Source organism: Pongo abelii, chromosome 2 (genome assembly GCF_028885655.2).
Source record: "Pongo abelii isolate AG06213 chromosome 2, NHGRI_mPonAbe1-v2.0_pri, whole genome shotgun sequence".
NCBI lineage: Eukaryota > Metazoa > Chordata > Mammalia > Primates > Hominidae > Pongo > Pongo abelii.
Window position 1 is genome coordinate 157,991,949 of NC_085928.1, and position 13,438 is coordinate 158,005,386.

A 13,438-nucleotide genomic window follows, 5' to 3' on the forward strand; every position below is an offset into this window, starting at 1 on the left:
ATCTTTGGGGAATTTCATTTGTTTATCCTCAGAATAATATGACTTCCTGTGTTAAGAAGAGAGCTTCTAAACAGCCAAAAGGCTTCTTGGATATCAGGTAGTTAGTTTCATAAGCAATTTTTCAGAGGCTGTCCATGAATTAATTATAAACACATGAATTTTATTTTCTCCAATGGACAAACTGTTTTCTGTTTTGTTTTAATAGAAAATATTAGCAAAATACAGTTCAAATTTTGCTATACATAACAATCTGAATTGAAGTTGTAGAAACAGAATATATGTATCTTCTCTCTACTAGAAAATAGAATGTAATTTGTACTGAATACTTCGGGTGTGCTGTAACTTCGATCATATATTAGGACTACCCAGTGTTCTTATAGTACCAAATATATAGTGAATTCTCTAGGCTTGTGGCATTTGAGGATTTAACTCTGAGTTTCTACTTTTTTTCACTAACCTGAAAGATCAATGACATGCTGTAATTATTAGTTTTTCTAAGGTAGAAATACAAGTCAAGAAACAAATTCCTTGTATCTACATTTCAATGTAACTTCGTGGTTTTTCTAACGATCTTGTGTCAGTAGCATTCATTTATTAACATTCATTAACATTTGTCTTTTGACAAAAATGTCCACAAGAAAAGATAGAAGTGTCAGTTTAAAAAAAGAAAAGAAAAGAAATAATTAAATTGTTTATGAGAAAACACACAGGAAACACATGACTAACAAAAGGAGATGGAAAAGCTGGGAACGTCTACAAAAATTTTCACATTTGCAAATTTGCAAACAGATGTTCTTAGAAAGAGCTGCTCTTGAAAGCCTGTGGTCTTAAATTCAGTATCTTCACTGCAAATAACTAAATGATGCTGGACTTATAAAACAGAAGAGATGAATTTTTAAAAGACTGCCATTTAAAATTGTTTCACTTACTAGTAGATGATAACACTAAAAAAAATAGCTACAATTTGTTAGATGCTTACTGTGTGCCCACTGTGTTAGTACTTCATGCAATCCATTAAATAACCCAACAAGATAGCCTATAATTTTCCTCATTATACACCTGGGAAGACTGAGGCTCAAAGAAGTTATATAACCTCCTGGGGAAACCAAGTTATGATTATACAAGCTCATCAGCAAGCTCTGTTAGACTTTAGTTTGCTTTTTTGAGTGTTACTATGAAAATACATATTTCAGACATGGGCTATTGATTGCCTCTGGATAAGCTCATTTATTAGATTCTATGCAAAATACATATAAGGTGGATGGAGGGCTTAATATTGTAGGTTAAGTGAGTGGGCTCTGGAAACATGAGTGCCTGAGCTCAAACCGTGGAAAGGCCTCTTACTAGTTAGCTCATTTCAGACATGTTACTTATAATCTATGGTCCCATTTTCTCATTCGTAAGATGTGTATAATAATAATAATACCTACCTAAGAGAATAGGTGTGTATAAAGCACTTCTTAAAGCAGTGCATGACACTTAGGGCTAAATTATGTTGGCTATTATTACAGTAAGCATACCTCCATCGCTATCATAACTGCCTTTTGTTATCTAACTATTTATGTTTTTCCTCCCTCTCCCCAGAATTTAGTCAATTCAGTAAGACATAATAACCAACAAGCTGATAACTATCCTGTTAGGTCAAGGACATTACAGAGAAAAATATGCTTTTAAAAGTTTCAAATATAGTTCTGACTACTTATTTCCCACAAATTTTTTTTACTATTGATGGTAATATTTATTTTGGAAATTCATTGTGGAATTATATATGCAAATAAGCTTTAAGTAAATCTGACAGTTATTTTTTGTGAATGTAATATGATGTGATATGATATTCAACCTGAGAAGAGCTAGAAACAAATCTTCAAGTTCCACAAAAGAAGAGTTACTCAAAATGATACAGCCTGAATTAAGCAATTTGAATTCTTTTAAAAATGGCATTTAACTAGCAGACAGAGAGACAAGAAAGCTGAATCAACATAGAAACTTCCTATATTTTGCAGCAATGGTGTTGTGATTCTTCAAGTAAAGGGAGATCAGTTTGATGCCATTTTGAGCTCATTGTGCATTGGAGCATAAAAGGAAGAGGTGGGTGGGAGCAAAGTTGAGCTAGAAGTCAACTGGAATGAGACACAGCAGGAGACGAATGGAGCAGTCAGACAGATGGGTGGATGAAAAGACTGGAGCACACAGGAAGGTGTTCAGTGATGACGCAGCTAAGAAGGTGGAAGAGGTTATGATATGACCCAATTACCACAAATAACCAAAAAAATAATAACTATAAGGATAGGATGCAAAGACAAGATTAAAGCCTCATTTGAAATGTTTTCTGGAATTCCTTTTGCGGTTCTGCTCAGAGTAAGTTATCTAACTATAATGTACTCAATTTATCTGACAACTATTACATTTTCTTATTTTATTATACGTTCAGTACCCTAAATATATAATAACTGTTATTCCAAGGTACTTATGACTCCATGTTTAAGACTTAACTTCTGTTTCGTCTTAAGATTTTGTAATAAAAAGAGAATGCCAGTTGATGAAAACATAGTCTTAAAAACATAATTATTACATAACTAAACCTCCCTATCCAGTTCATATATTTATTGTTGCACTTATAATTTATTACTTTTTTGTAAGTGTGTTTCCCATACTAGACAATGAGATCTCTTGAGGGAAAATATATTTTATTATTTGGAATATGTAGCATGGGACCTGGCATGGAGCAGCATTCAAAATATTGGGTAGAAGGAAAAAGGAAGAAAGAAGGGAAGGACAGGGAAGCAAGGAAATAAAGGAAATCAGGTACGTATAAACAAGAGAAAATAAATGGTGCTATCACAACTTGCTTCTGCATTCTATCTTAAGCAATAATTTTGTGGGATAGGGTTCCATTGGATTTAGTGTTCCATGAGGGGTCAAATAAGAAAAATAATGTCTTGCATATATATAGCACTTTATAATTTATTCTTTCATATTCATTATTTGTTTGATCTTCACAGTAACTTCATGAGACAGATTATTTTTTCTGTCAAATATTTTTTACTATTTATGGTAATATTTATTTTGGAAATTCATTATGGAATTATATATGCAAAGAAGCTTTAAGTAAACCTGACAGTTATTTTGTGTGAATGTAATATGATATGCTATTCAACCTGAGAAGAGCTAGAAACAAATCTTACAAAAGAAGAACCTGAGACCCAGAGAATTTAAATGACTTTCCCAAGTGTACTTAAATAATAAATAGCAGAGTTTGAATCAAACTAAACATTTTCAAGTCCATAAATTTCTTAGGAATATAGTTTAAGTTAAATTTTATTAACTCAATTGCACACAGTAGTATGCATTCCTCAAGAAGAGGCTCAAAGTTTGTTTTGTATATACCAAGGAACAACAACAACAATAACAACAATAATATAACTAACATATATTGACTGCTTCCTACTTGGAGACACTGTTCTAAGAGTTGATGTGTGTTCATCTTTTTAATCCTTATAACAACCCTATTTTTAAAAGTACTATTATGATGTTTATTTTATATATGAGAAAAATGAGGCGCTGAAAACTGAAGTAGCTTATCCAAATTCACACAGTAATGGCAAAGCTAAGATCTATTCATTATTATCTTCTAATAAAGTATCTCTGTCCTTATTACAGTATAAAGTATGCACTTAAAATATGAGAAATTTTAGTTAACTCATAATGTCTTCCTGGAAACTTTATACCAGTCTCTGAAGCCAATTAGTTGTATTTTTTGGCAAAGTACTAACCCTGTTTTTATCTGCTTCTTTCCCATGAAATAAGGCTATATATGCAGTGATGCCCATGCTACCCCTGAGATCTAAAAATCTAAGATGAAAACAAGCACACAGTCTTGGCAGCACTGGGGTAACAGACTATGAAAGAAGAAATCAGATTGGAAAATTCAGTATATCAATGAAGAAAATAATCACTCGAGAGGAATAAACAGCAAAACAATCTATATATTTAATTATAGATACAATTGTTTCAATGCTGATTATTCATCCTTATATAACTGTCTACAGCTATTTAGGGTTGTCTTCGTCCATTTTGTGTTGCCATTGTCTTCATCCAATTTGTAAAGAAAAGAGATTTTTTAACTCATGGGTTCTGCAGGATGGGAAGTTCAAGAAACATGACACCAGCATCTGCTTGGTTTCTGTTGAGGACTTTCATGCTTATATCACAACATGGCAGAAGGTTAAAGGGGGAGTAGACATGTGCAAATAGGCAAAACCTGAGGGGCATCTTGGCTTTGTAACAACCCACTCTTGGAGGACTAATTCATTCTTGAGAGAACTAATCTGGTCTTGCCAGAGAAAAAATTCACTCACTGCCTACTGTGAGAATAGCACTAAGCCATCCATGAGAGTGGAGCCCCATGACTCAAACACCTCCCATTAGGCTCTACAGCTTACAGATTATACCTCCTAACATTGCCACAGTGGGAAACAAATCTCAAGATGAGATTTGGTGGGGACAGACCATATCTAAACAAAGAGTAAACAAGGGTAAACAACTTTTGAGAACATACTTGTGATCCTTTATTTCAACCCAGAATGATGCCAGAATTTTGGAGATGGGGCTCAAAGCAAATTAGTAAGTTACAATTCTCAAGTTTCACAGGGAAGTGGGAGTGAGAGACACATCATGGAGGCCCACGCGACTCTCAATTACACTGGATGAATTGTCTTCATTGAATTCCCACACCATGCAGACCCATTTAACGGTAGTTCTTCCAAAGCTGCTTTTCTGCTTTCCTTTTGGAATACTACATTATCGAAATTTTCATCTACCCTTTCAACTCCTATGCTTCTTGTGTTGATTTCTCTTTTCTGACTTCTCAGATTTGTAACCTCATTTTTAAACATGAGAATTCTCTGAGGTCTATTTCTTGACCCTTTGTCCTCTTTTTAACTATCCCTTGGGAAACTTGCACAATCTAAATGACTAACTAGAACTTATGAGATTATGAGCCAGATCTCTCCCTGCTTATGAGTCCATTTCAATTAGATGTCTCAGCATCACTGTAAGTTAAAATGCATAAAATCCAAAACAATAAATTTTTCTCAAACCAATGTTATATCTGAAATGGTTATTTCAATGACTTCAATGACTTCCAATAACTTCGATGACCTTAGCTTCTTTTTGTTCTTTCCACAAGCTAGTGCTTTAATTTTTTAAGAATAAACTTAACAGATGAAATGATAAAGACATAATTTTTATGTTGTGTTATACTCTTGATCGAAATATTTCCAAATCTTTTGAATGAAGAGCTTTGAAGAAAAACCTGATCTTACTTTATCCAAAAATTCTTTTAAAAATAAGGGTTTAAAAATTACTAAAGAAAAAGAGTAACTGGAAAAGCAATCTGTACTTTCTCTCCTGAGTTAATCTCCATTTTCTCTATATCCATGATGACAGTAAAATTATAATTAAGAAGAATACATGTTCTATTGATCAAAAACCACTTTTGGAAAATACTGAAATTACACATCTATTGCGCTCGCTCTCTCTCTCCCTCTCTCTCTCTCTCTTTCTGGCTAGCTTATCCCAACTGTTGTGTCACATGTTTTCAAAGTTACTATGATTATTTAACAATGTTGCAGCTTAAATGATGGACGTAAAATCAACACTATAAAATATAGTCCCAGCTACTCAGGAGGCTGAGGTGAGCGGCTCACTTGAGCCCAGGAGAATGAGGCTACAGTGAGCCATGATAGTGCCACTCCATTCTAGCCTGGGTTACAGAATGAGACCCTATCTCAATCAATCAATAAAATAGTTTGAATAGTGTTTATTTTCTCAATTCTTGTTAAATAGCTGACATCACATTGAGCTCTGAAACCCAAAACTCCTGGAGTAGTGAGGCACTCTCCTTGATGGGAATCAGATATTAGTTCTGGATACGCCACAAGCAATCTGGATGACTTAAAAAAAAATACTAAATTCAACGAGTTTCAGTGTTTTTACCTGAAAATTGGGGTATTGGGCCAAATGACTCATACACTTACTAATTCTAATTATTAATTCTAATTCTAGGATGTTCTGCTTCTTCAGCTTGTTCTCAGACCTTGTTCTCTGTTCTCTCACTCAAACAGAAGAGAGTACCAATAAAATAGGTAAAAGTTGATTTGAAAAGCATTTTTAAAAGCTTCAAATTGGAATTATAAATATAAAGGTATTTGGTGTTCCTCCAGAATAGAATTTAGAAAGATCACGTAAAATACATTGTTATCTTTAGACTTGTGAGATTGGTCCCAGCTACTTTTAGAACTGTTCTTGAGTACTCAGTAGGGTGAAAGTACTTTTGTATATTTTAAAGTTTGTCATCAACTTCAGGATATATTCAATTATGGTGTCATGTCTCATTTCAAGTGGAAAAACAAAGGTAAAAAGCCTAGTGGCACAATAGCATTTAAAAGCTGATAATAGTGTTTCTGCCTGATTTGGCATAATTACCCAGATTGAACATGTTCAGCTTCAGAACTATAGGCAACCATTAATTATCTGTTCCCTATCCCAAAGTGTATATACTTTTCCTGAGCTTTTAGGGTTAGAAGTAAAAAGGAAATATAACAGTTGGTTTTATTTAAACTTTAGTTTGTGGTATATTTTACAAGACTTTTGAGAGAAAAGCAATTTGTAATACAGGACTACTAACTTGCCTAGTGTTGGATAAAAGAAATATATATGCCAGCTTAACTCACTAACTATATGGACTTCGACAATGTCTGCAAACGAGAATTTTTATAACATCACAGTATAATACAATACTTATATTCACTCTACCTGTAAATAAAGCCAATTTCTATAAAAATCGGGGGCCTTAAGCAAGTGGTACAGGAAGAATATTTCCTCCATTCTGACTTGCCCATGGATATAAGATATTGAAAGAAAGACATAAAGGAATAAAAAATGAGAAGTTCTGCTGTATGAATTCAACATTTTTTGGCATTTTCTCCAAAGACTACAGTAAAGATTTAAATTGTTGTTTAATTATTGTAAATACAAGACTCATATTTCATTAAATGCAAGAATGAGCCAAGACATGTTAATGACTTTATGCAAATGCAAAATTTTGAAGTTCCATTAATTTGCATGATTGTGAATTTTTCGTGATGGTATATCCAAAGTAAAGTGCATCCTCTTTTTATTACCGTAAACTTAGCATCTCCAAGTACAGTCGTGCAGGTTGTGCTCTGCACAAAGTTACCTTGCTAAGGAAACATCATTAGGATCTTAACTGAGCCCGGGTTTACTTCTTCAATCTATGGAGCTGTGGCATGAAACTTGCATTCTGTCCCATACAACTTTGCAAGAAAAAACTTTTTCTAACTTCTTCGCCCGGAGAAGCCTTTCTCTAACATGCTCTAAAGAATTGCAGGTGAAAACAAAGGGTCTTGATTCTTTTTTTTTTTCCTCTAACATAATTATCTACTATTTTTGTTAAATGATATACTGTATTAAAAAGGGATAGTGTTCTCACTTGTCTTTGTTTTCCCACGATCTAACCCAGTGTCAGTCTCTGACTAGATCTGAATGGCTACATATATTTGTTGAATTAGTAGAATCTGGAGACAATGGAATAAGGTACTTGAGTTCAAATCCAAGACTTTGTGCAACTGCAGGGCCTGCCATGTACATGAAATGCTGTGGAAATACCATTTGCACCACCTGGAGTTGTGCAACACTGTTGTACAGCTTTCCATGGACTCCTAATTTGATAATGGTATGTTATGGCATTTTTAAGAATGATTATAGCAATTAATAAGTAATAACGAACTTTAAATGCACAATATGTCACAATACCTTGCTTATTCTTCACAGTAAGCAAGTAAAAATTTATATCACTATTTTTAGATGAATTCACTGAACCTCAGAGGGTTAGAATTACTTGTTGCCTAACATCACATAACCAGTATTTTTTGTGTCAAAATTCAAACACAAGTTAGTCTGATACCAAGGCATATGAACTTATAAGTTATATTCTTTTATATAAATAATTGAAAGAATGTCATGATTTTATAGAACTGCAGACTTCTATAAATGATTGAGTCCTAAGGAAACATATTTGCCATAACAATGACTCTGTGAGACCAGTAAGACATACAAATAATCTTTGGGTTAGTAAAATGTTGTGTTATCTTAAACTGTGACACATAAAAATACATATCAACATATTTTGACTCTGACTTTGGTGAAGTAACAAAGTTCTGTAATATTCATTTAAGCTAGTGTTTAACATGAAGGAAAACAAACAAAACAAATGACCACCTAAGGCCTATCTGATTTCAGCTTAAAGGATATTCATTTAGGTAAAGACATCAAAGGGGGAGAAAAACACAAGGCATCCTGGAATTATTTTTGTTAAAATAATTTCTATATTTTAAAAATACTCTTTCACATTATGCCATTTGATTTCATCTTGTAATAGGTAAAAAGACTCTGAGAAGACTAGTTATCACTAAAGGTGATGGTGCTGGTAAAAGGAAACTGATACCACGGCTTGTACACTGATCTGACTCTATATTAAGAACACTATTTCATCAGGAATATTTTTGGATGCTACTGACTATTGAGAACACTGAGCAAATGAAATAGGTTTTCTAAAATGGATTTTTTTATAATAGCAAAGAAATTTACTAAGAACTGGGGAATTTTACCTACTTAGATTTGGCTGGAAATCTTATACTGATGAAAGCAAAGCAATTGTTATGAAGTTATCTTGCTAACTTTTTAGGTCCAATGAGAGAGTAGAATTAACAAAGGTTACTACTGCTCTAGACTTAGATAATTATTATATCAAAAAATTTATTGATGAAACTAAAGCAGTAGGAAGCTTAGGAGAAAAGTATCTTGGCACATTCATCCAGGGAGGCAGTTCTAGACCTGGTCTCATATGCATTTTAGACTTAAGAGAAACTGATTTCCAGAAGTTTAGGGGACAAGAAAAATTATTGCTATTATCAAATATACTGAGAGGCAAGATATTTTCCTTAAAATGTAATAGCTATGTATCAACCTAATAAGGATAAACCACAGGGAAAGAAGACATCTAAAGTACGGCTCCTCCGGGATGATGACTTGAGTCAAGGATGTATGGGTGAGTGGAACACAAAAAAGCATCATGGGAAACCCTCACAGGTTTTTGATAGAAATGTTGAAATGTGGAGAAAGCAGAGGTGTGAATGAGTCTTAGGACAAAGAACAACATAAAGGATATTTGCAAATATGTTAAAAGTTGGAACAATGAAGAAAAGTAAATAGCCCCAGTGTTAGGAGAAGGCAAAGTAATATCATACTTCTATTGTGCAGGAATGTATACCCACAGAGAGAATTCAGCTATTTCTGTGAGTGATAGAAAACAAGCATTACTTTTAAATCCTCTTTTGCTCTTGGCTTCTTCATTAAGAAGAATGTTCTTAAAACCAAAACTGGTAGTCAAATGGGTTAATAACAGACAGAATTTCAAGTAAGGCTAATGAATCAGGGAAGTAACCTGATATGAACACAAGTTTTAGGTTTGAATATTGATACTTCTACTTATGAGCTGTGAGATCTTTAGGAACTCATTGGATCTCTCTATGCAACAGCTTCCTTTTCATCAAAATAAAGTGTCACCCCCATGATGCTGTGAGGAAAAAAATGAGCTTCCAGTAGGCAAACACCTGACGTGTAGTCCTTGTGCACATGTAGCACTCAATTACTTTAACTGTTGTTATTATGAAACTTGGAGTCCTAGAAAACAAAATTGTATCTAATTAATTTTTATATCTCCATTCCCAACTTAAGATCCACACACTTAGGGCTTAAATAAATATTTGATAAACAAATAAACAAACAAAAATCAAAATAATGCCAGAGCATTGGACTGTTTTAAATGAATTCAAGATCTCGGGTTCTGATTAATTTTACCTCAAGAGTCAAAACCTTAAGAAATTATCATAGAATCAACTATTAGTAATTACTGAAGAATTGTGACAAATCTGACAAATTCCAGAAATATAGAATAAGGAAATATTCCAATTTTTAACATGAGAGGATCAAATCCAGAAACTACTGACTAGCAAATTTAGAGACTGATTCATAACATAGCTCTAGAGTGAAGCATTGAATACAAGGCCTGTGAGCACCTAGTACAGGAAATCATGTTTTCTAAAGTAAACCAAACACTTGGAGGAAGCAGAAGAAACACTGTACAATTGAATTTTAGCCAAAAAAAAAAAGTCTATGGGTGCTTACACAATAAACAAACATGGTTCATTATTGGTCTTATCAGAAGGGAGTTCTCAAATGCTCCCATACTACTTCTGATTCTCTACCTCTCCTCACCCTCAGCTCAAAAAAGCTTTATCAATGATTAGAGCTATACAAAGATAGACACCATGTGCATGAGAGATGTCAATTGCTTTTCCTATCAGGTTCAGTCCCATTGTGATGGGATTTTCCACATCATATATATAAAATCTCACTTTCCCTGGCCGTGCTGTTATGAAACTCAAAAATCAAGAAGCACCTAAGAGATATAGAGGGTACTCTTGTTTTCAAAATTTGTTTCTTTTCTATCAATTTTCAACTACAAGACATAACTAAGAAGCTGCCACAAAAAGTGTTCAGAGTAGGGGAATTATTCTCAAACTACGTCAGTCGAAAATAGTCATCACATTTTGGGAATACTTAGGCCACAATCATGTGTTGTGGTTGACCTGTTAGTGTTATATTGTTCTATTTTTAATTGAAACCCATTTCTAGTACTAAGGGTACATGAACATTTGGCAGAATGAGAGCAATTTCCCGAATTATGCAGTTGGCTGGAACTGAGTAAAAACTCTTCTTCAGAGAGTGTAGGTGCTCTTCATTTTGTCAAGCAAGCTCTCTTTTCTAACCTGGTCTTATTAATCTCCAAACTAAGTTAAAAACCAGAAGAAAGAGGTTATGAGGAGACTAATTTTAGTTTGTTACAAAGAAGAGTTAACATTAAAAGATGTTCAAAATTTGGCTAGGTGCGGTGGCTCATGCCTGTAATCCCAGCACTTTGGGAAGCCAAGGTGGGCAGATCGCGAGCTCAGGAGTTCAAGACCAGCGTGGTCAACATGGTGAAACCCCATCTCTACTAAAAATACAAAAATTAGCTGGGCATGGAGGCACGTGCCTTTAGTCCCAGCTACTTGGGAGGCTGAGGCAGGAGAATTGCTTGAACCAAGGAGGTGGAGGTTGCGGTGAGCCGAGGTCACACCACTGCACTCCAGCTTGGGCAACAGAGCAAGACTCCATCTCAAAAAAAAAAAAAATCAAAATTTATAGGGACTTCCTGGTTCAGCACACGGGGCTTGAGCCCACGTTTACCTTCATTCTTCCAAAGTGCCATGGAAATAACTATTTTTGTGTAAAAATAAATATTTATGGATTATGTTGTAAGATAGTAGGCTCCCTGCTAAGCAGTTTTTTAAAGAAAGATTAGCAAATTGTCCATATACTATAGAAATTGTTCCAGAATCAGATAAAAGACTAAACTGGATGACCCACATTTCTTCAAAATAAAAATTAAATAATTTATAAAATTAAAAATGATTTTATGTTCTAATCAGTCCACCTATAAATATGTATTGAATATATATGCTATGTGCATGGCAATACATATTAGAGTGATATATTATTCTCCACTAAAGTTGCCCATCTCTCACCTTATTAATATTATTAATATTCCATTTAACCAAATAATTACTTTAGCCAATAAAATGTGAGTATAAGGGATATGTGCCACTTTCGAGCAGGCAGAAGTTTTGAAAGAGCCAGCTTGTATATAGTCCCCTGTGTGTGTGTGTGTGTGTGTGTGTGTGTGTGTGTGTGTGTGTGTGTGTGTGTCTTTGTTTTGTTTTGTTTTGGTTTAGTTTGCTTTGTTTTTTGTTTTTTTTTTACCTCTCCCACAAGAGTAGCGATATCCCAATTAGAGGCAAAGTCAGCATGGGCCCTGGAGTGAAGAAAACACATGAATGCCCTGCGACAGGAACAAAAAATAAACCTTTGTTACTATAAGCAACTGAAATTTGGGGGTTGTTTGTTAGTCACATAGCTAATTGTATCCTGATTGATACAAATGGAAAACATTGAAGGAATTAAGAAGAATAAAAACTGAGAAGCCAATGTAATCAATATATTTTCTATATGGATATGGATATGGATATGGATATTGAAGATACTGAGGTCTTCAAAGGATTAGTGGGCATAAAAAAGGTCAGCAAAGATCAGCAATGAGGAGCGGTTGAAGATGATTTAGGCAAATAACATGAGTTTCAAAGGATCACTGGCTTTACCAGTAGAGTAAAAGCAGCATTGACTATGTCAATTATGATTAGGTTTGGTGGTCAGGGACAAAAAATTCCAATAACAGATCGATATTTATTTATCTCTTAAATAGGAGTCTAAACATAAGCGTTCCAAATGAGTTAGAATACTCAACTTATCAAACATCAAGGCTTCTTTCTTCCTGTTGCTGTGCCATTTGTGGCCTCCATTCCCCAAGTCACAGCTATTCCAGCTCCACCATCACATCCACCTTCAAGCCAGTAGAAAGGAGGGATGGGAAGAAGGGTCAGTTCTCTTCCTTTAAAGACACTTCAGGAAGTTAAATACCCTATTTCTGCTGACACCTCATTAGGTACTTAACTCAGTCTCATGCCACCCAATTGTAAGGAATTCTGAGAAATAGCTTTACTCAAGACAACTATGAATCAGCTATAAAGTGGGCATTCTATTAACATAGAAAGAGAAGAGAATGAATGACCAGGTTCAACCAGCAACATTTAGACAAGGACCAAAACTACAGACCAGAATATAATATGGTTTGGGAGAATGACAGCCTTCTGTCCATTGGTAGAAGCTGCGATGAAGGTGATTTCCTCAAGGAGGAGCCAGTGTCAAGAAGGATCAGTGAGGTAACTGAGGATGAGTAGGCATCCAACAAAGAACAGAAGTTTTAATAAGGAACAGAAGTTTTACAAAGAGCATATTTTCAATTTTGAGAGGCCAGAGAAAACAGAAGTGGAATGACAAAATTAAAGAGAAAATGGATGATCTAAGGGACTTACATTTTTAGTAATGGTTGGAGAAAATAGGGCCATCGTTGGGTTAGCTGGCTGCCAGTATGTCAAGATGAAAAGAACTCTTAGCTTCAGCTCATCAGGACTTGGCTTCATCTTGGAAAGACACTGATAATATAAGAGCTTGTGCATATTTGACAGCATCTCTGCAAGGTGGAGCTGCTGGAAGAGAAGGAATAGAGAAATCTGGGACAGCAGAGAAAGCCCAGTTTATGCTGCTAATAGAGACATACTTGAGTCTGGGTAATTTATAAGGAAAGAGGTTTAATTGACTCACAGTTCCACGTGGCTGGGAGGCCTCACTATCATGG

At 34.6% G+C, this 13,438-nt stretch overlaps 1 long non-coding RNA gene across 1 annotated transcript in view; it reads right to left on the minus strand.

Annotated features, from left to right (window-relative positions):
* Positions 1-11,946: 11,946 nt before the first annotated feature.
* The window catches only part of LOC129058678 (uncharacterized), a 120,267-nt gene continuing 118,775 nt past the window's right edge, over positions 11,947-13,438 (minus strand). The window contains exons 6-7 of the long non-coding RNA XR_008523957.2: positions 12,488-12,583; positions 11,947-12,025 (exon numbers count right to left, since the gene is read on the minus strand). This is a non-coding gene — a long non-coding RNA (uncharacterized LOC129058678). The remainder of the gene's footprint in view (positions 12,026-12,487; positions 12,584-13,438) is intronic.